At 38.6% G+C, this 6,295-nt stretch overlaps 1 pseudogene; it reads left to right on the forward strand.

Annotated features, from left to right (window-relative positions):
* The first annotated feature begins 3,800 nt into the window (after positions 1–3,800).
* On the forward strand, positions 3,801–4,941 carry LOC146583194 (uncharacterized; annotated as a pseudogene).
* The last annotated feature ends 1,354 nt before the right edge of the window (positions 4,942–6,295 follow it).

Consider the following 6,295-nt stretch of genomic DNA (forward strand, 5'->3'; position numbering starts at 1 on the left):
CTGATGTCAACTACTTTACCCTGTAAAATCCAAAACAAACACACGCACACACACATATCTACAAATAGCACATGCAAAAAGGTTTTCCAGAAACCTCTACTAAGATTGCAAAGAGAATGAAAGAACACCCACGGAACCGCAACAGGACATATTGAACTTCCGGTTTCTTCAAAGCGTCGCTATTCCGATAATCTTTCCACCCACTTTACGCCTCATGAGCAACGAGCCTTACCAATACTGAAAATGGACAGCAATCTTTCATCACCTAACGGAGCTGACAGTGCACTCCTACTGTGCAAGTGCACAGGTTCAGTCACTCTGCAGCGCAGCCATCAAACTCTGACCTCTTCCTGCATTGATGATATTGTGCTGTTGCATGGAAAAGTATGAGAAAAGAATCGTACAGAGACCTGGAAAGAGTCTTAGTAATGAGTTTAGAAGTGGGTTAGAGATAAGGTTCCTCGATAACAGCAAAAATAATAAACAAGATTATCGCGGTGAGTCATGGCGATTATTTAAACTAAATATTCATGAAGTTAAATATCATGTTGTTATTGAACTCAAATTTTTTTTGAAAAAGGGAAATTTCTTTTTCTTTAAATGTAATTAAAGAAAGCTCTCACAAGTCTGGAAACCTTGAGTTTTACATTCTTTAGACTGTTTTTTGAGGTTTTTGGAGGAGTAAAAAAAAAAAGCACACTTCATTTTTTTAAAACACAAGAAAACATGAAAGCTTGACAGTGAAAATAAAGGTTAAAAAAAAGGAAAAAGTTATCCCGAAATCATAGTTGCTGGAAGTCAAAATGGTAATTACAATTAAGATTCAGGTTATCTTCCAGTGCTAGAAAAAAAGGTAAGATAAAATCGGCTGCAACTGGAATAAGGCTATCTGGTATTATAGTTTTGAGGGACAGTAGGGGAAGCTCTTTGGGGACAGTGGGGGTTAATAGTCCAGGGAAGACAGGCTGGGCACCAACATGTTATAATAATACACTTGGCAGCTAGAATGGTGTCAACCCCTTAATTCCCCCCGGGAGAGAAGGACACTGCCTAATCTGTATTCAGTCCTGACATTGTCCACATCTGATATGGAACATTAGCCCCTAACTCTCTCTATAGACTAGTGTCCTTCGGTTTATATTACTTTATGTTAATAGAGAGGGAAAACTCCATGTGCTGTCGTTTGTCATTGTTAGCAGGGGTGCTCCCTGAGCCTGTTTGAAATGCATTTGTTTAGAAGAGCAAACGGGGGATGTTAAACCCGTCCCCTCAAAGCATTTTGTTGCATCTCTATCTGTATTGATCTTTGATCCAACCAAGGGTCCTCCGTGTGTCCCTTAAACTCTCTGTCACGTGTTCTGCACTCTTTTTTCACCATTTATTTTCCATTCCTTTGCTCCAAACAGTCAGCTGTGGGCCATGCCTAACTGGTGTGGTTGAGCCAGTGAGCGAGGAAGCACTAGAAGTTTTTTTTTCCACAAACCCCCCCAAAAACACAGCAACATTAATAAATATGTTCTAAACTGTTGCTCTACAGCAGATGAGCCACAGTTATGCTGCTGCTTAACATAACTCGCGTCATCCTATTTAAATAAAATAAAATGAGAAAACGTCTGGTGAAGCTGGCAGAGTGAATATTACTTAAATCTGGCGGTATTCTCTGACTTCTGTTGGAATTAATTCAGCTAATTGTCTTCAGCCTAATTAGAGTCTATTCCCCTCTGCAGTCTGGTGAAACAGTGCAGAGCTAATTGGATTAAATCTTTATCATTTTCTGGGAAACACAGAGAGAAAGGGAAATATGAAACAACACTAGTGCCTTTTTTAAATTAAATCTAACCTAATGACTGTTCTTTTATTAACATCCAGCTTTTTCATGTTTTTCATGCTGTATATAGGGATGAAAATGTGAAGTACAGTCTTTTACATGATCAATTTATTGACTAAAAAAACCTCTAAAAAAAAAGAATGCCTACAGGTTATTGCTCCTGCTTTTTTCTCTCTTTTACTTTTACCAGTAGTAATATTGAAGAGAGTTCCACTGTAAGCCTGCGAGTGCACAGCAAAGTAAAATGCAAGTCTCTGTATATCCATAACCCTACTCGTGCTCTTAAATGCCAAAAATAATGGCATTACAGCAGGATAATTGTGAGTCTCTCATACTGTGCTTTACTAGTAGCCTTTAGATGCGGCAGGTGGGGCTGACTGCGTGGGAGAAAAGAAGATTTTGCCAATCCATGTTGAGACAAGGAAACAGTTAACACTAGATTAAAGTATAGTGATTGCAACTGCAAAAGTGTTATGAGTAGGAAGAACTAGACCTAAAAGAATTATTTGTGCACTGAAAAGTATCTTGTTTACAAGACTTAGAATCATATTATATGCCCCTATCGCATATTTACAGTCTCATCAAAATCACTGCAGTGAAGTTTCTTTTACCATCTCATTGAGATGAACAGCCACTACCAACCATGCCACCAGCTCAGACAGTAGAAGGGACTATAAAAGAGCCATTCTCCTTCTTTATCATTGTATGTATCCACATAATCACTTCTAAATCTCTCCTTGGGGGTAAACTACTTTAAAAAGAATCTCACCCACAAGACAACAAGGAAAGTGTGTCCTTAGGAGCATTGGAGCAAAAATATCCCTGTGAAAATAATAACATCTGGAGTCTAATTAGAAAGACTTGCAGAAATAAAGAAGGAACCAAGTGACACAAGGACTCTAAATTTCTCAAACCATCTAGAATAGATGTTGTTAAGTTTCTATTGGTACAAGGGACATTACAGATTTCATTAATACATTCAATTTGTTATTGGTTTTCTTACTGTTTTGTCTGTGTTGGGGAAAAAAAAGGCCACCCATGCTGGTTTCTAGAACACAATGCTATATTTTATTTTCTCAGAGTCTAGATGCAGTGCAGAAGCAGAGTTGAAAAAAGGCTTGCATGAAACTCAGCCTTGCAAAAATTCAAATGCTAAGATTTTAATATTACAGTTTTGCAATCAACCACTTTCAGAAAACCATGCCAGCACTGATGAACGGAAGTGATAATCTTAAAGGCGCATGAGTCCGATCAGTTGAAGAATTTAGAACCTGGTTCTTACTTCACTGTAACTGTTTAAATAGCAATGACCATTTTCCGCTATTCATCCAAAATTCAGGATTAAGATGACTGTAATATACAAGAGTTATACACTCTGTACTGTCAATATGTACATTGCATGGATTCACTTAACCTCAGGACATAACCATATGTTATGTGGTTAACAATATATAATGTCCTGACCACTCAGCTTCTTTGCTTCAGATTTTCTTCAGATTGAACAGCCACTGTATTGATTCAGAGAAACCCAGCCACTTCCCTGGTCTTTCAAAGAAGCCAAGACGTGTGTCCAGCACTGCTCTGCTCTAAGAATCGTTTCCTTACAGTCTCAGAGGGAGACATTGTGGAGAGCATCTGGAAGAACAAACAGGAAATCCAGCGAGAGGACAGGTGGGATGATATACAACCAGCAGAGAGAACTGCAGTTTACAGGCATGAGAGTGGACTGGAGGGCAACAGGGAGCATAGTGGAAACAGTCCGCTTTATACTGCATGCCTCATGAAAATATAATGAACAGGAGCCAACGACCCAACAGCCAACATACAGACATCCACGCATGCAGGCGCACAACTATGAGTGTTTGCAAACACTCGCAGCGACACAGATAAAATGAGAACACGCACACACACAGTGCATACTAATCTGTGGCATCTGTCAATCTGTAAAATCAAGAGTGCACATATTAACCCTCTGATGCATAGTGGTCACTGGAGTGGACAGCTACTAAAACGTACATATCTCTTTAATGCATTGGTTTCTATGGTGGAACTGCATATTAGCCTCTAGAGTGCTCTCTGCTGCCATGCTCCATTGAGGTCAATTCAGTGTTCAGTTAGTGCAACTGCAAGTAAATTTCCTCTGAATCAAAGATGGCAGACAAACTGTCACCCCTGCCGACCACTGCTGGCATATCCTGTCAATCCTTCTATGCTAAAAGAGCCCAACAGGTAAAAAAAAATATGATGATATGCAGTAACATCTAGGGAAGGATATTATCTGTTTGGAATAAGAAATTGTTATGTCTAATATGTAGAAAACTACAATTAACCATGTGTCCACTGTAGTGGACATCATGCATTACCCACTATATTTTTTTAACATAAGTCATAAATTGTCTCACTGTTTTTTGGGACTGTTTTGGTTATTATTAAGCATATAACTGTTACATTTATAAGCTACTCATTTAAAATATATATTTCTGTGCAGATCAGCTGTAGTTTGAGTTACTATAATAATTATTTTATCATATTTTGTAGACTTCAAATGCAGCAAAGAATAAGGCAGCGTACAGAATAGTCCAGGAAATTCCATCCAGCTCCAGTGATGATGATTTCATTGATGAGTGCAGTGATGAGGAGTTCAGTGATAAGTCCAGTGATGATGAGAGTGGCTGCCAGAGCAGAACAGAGACATAGGAACTACGGATGATGAAGACACAGACAGTCAGGATGCAGAAAGTGAGAACGATGAGGGGCAGGATGAAGAGGAAGGTCAGTATGATCAGGGAGCTGTGGGAGATGGGTACATGGCACCTGACCATACTCAAGCCCGCAAAAATATTTGGAAAGTCCAAGACAATGACTTGGTTGGAGACTTGCCTCCTTTTCTAGGACAGTGGAAATTGAATGTGGAGGGGAAGGATCCCATAGATTTCTTCAGACATCTGTTTCCAGCAGATCTAATTGATAATATAACATACAACACCAACTTGTATGGGAAAGAACTGTCAGTAACAAGAGAAGAGATTCACCCTCCAGCAATGCAAAAGAGGAAGACCCAGTGGGACCCCACAACCCGTGAAGTGGAGAGCAGTCACCAAAGTAGCCTGTGAGGTCAGGTTTGCCACAGGATATCACTGGCCCCAACTGACCGAGGTGAAAAATGCAAACAGGTGCCATGATGTTGCGTGCACACGGAAGACCAAATACATCTGCATGCAATGCTGTGTGCCATTGTGCCCTGGATGCGTTGCAAACTTTCGCACAGCCTAGGTGTGATGAACATAGAACTGTTTGGAGATGCAGAGACTAAGATGTCAGTTTGTGTTTTCTTCCAGCATGCTACTAAGGGCTTGGTAATACTGTCCTGCATCGTTATAGAACTGTGTAGACTCAAAAATGTTTCTCTTGTTGGAGATAGTTTGCCATATTCAGGTGTAGGATTCACAGCTAGGACTGTTGATTGGTTTTGTTATTTACGTCTAAACATTGGGGCCTTATGAGTTGAAAGTTACAAAAAAATTGCTGAGATGTTTTTCAAAGGATACAAGCAAACAAGTGTTTGTATATTTACAATAGAACACGAGGTAATTAATTTTTACAGTAAATTCACAGTATTTCATGCTAAGTGCTCAGGCGCATGTAGTCCACTGGAGTGGACAAGTTTATAACTTTATAAAAAAACATATTTTTGGAAAAAAAAGAGTTAAACATTTTTTTTCATGTCCTGAGAAGAATAAAAGCACTTAAGAAAAAAATCTTGACCAAGGCTTTCATAATTCATGCATCAGAGGGTTAAAATGACAGACTTGAACCATTCGAGAAGATCTTATGGAACAATTTTGCCTTAAAACAAAACAAAACAAAAAACACAGGAATATTTATATTCCCTTAATAAACAAAATGTGTAAAAATATATCCAATAACCAGTTTCAAAATAAGATTTTTTTTTCAACATTTTGCTATGTTGTGTCTTCTCTGTTGTTTTTGCATAAAATATTTGTATTTCTGCACACAGAAAAGTGCGTTCTGTATGTCTCACAAAAGAAGCCTGAAATTAAAGGAAAATGTTACATTTAGGAGCCTTCATAATGCAATTCATATACCAGAAATTTAACACACAGAAAAGCCTGTTCATTCAGACATCAATAAGAACAATCCTACTCACTCGTTTGGGCTGTGTTTTGTTTTCTCAAAGAAATGAGCATGAAAGACACATGAAGGGAAAAGCAACGCTTAGTCGGTTAGCTCGGGAGCAAAGGACAGTCGTACTCATGATATAATATTAGCAGGACATGAAATATCTAAACCATGCTATTTCATGCCTGTCTACACATGCACTTTACTTCAGAAACGTTCCATGTTGACATTCTGGATAGGATTTAAAGGATCTATTTTACAGCTGGGAAAATGCTTCATATAGTTTGAAAAAGACTGCTCAGGAAAATAGATGTCTGAATCTTTGTG

The sequence above is a fragment of the Mchenga conophoros genome, linkage group LG1 (assembly GCF_057382185.1).
Source record: "Mchenga conophoros isolate Kocher_MC1m ecotype Shallow Benthic linkage group LG1, M_conophoros_male_GT1.1, whole genome shotgun sequence".
NCBI lineage: Eukaryota > Metazoa > Chordata > Actinopteri > Cichliformes > Cichlidae > Mchenga > Mchenga conophoros.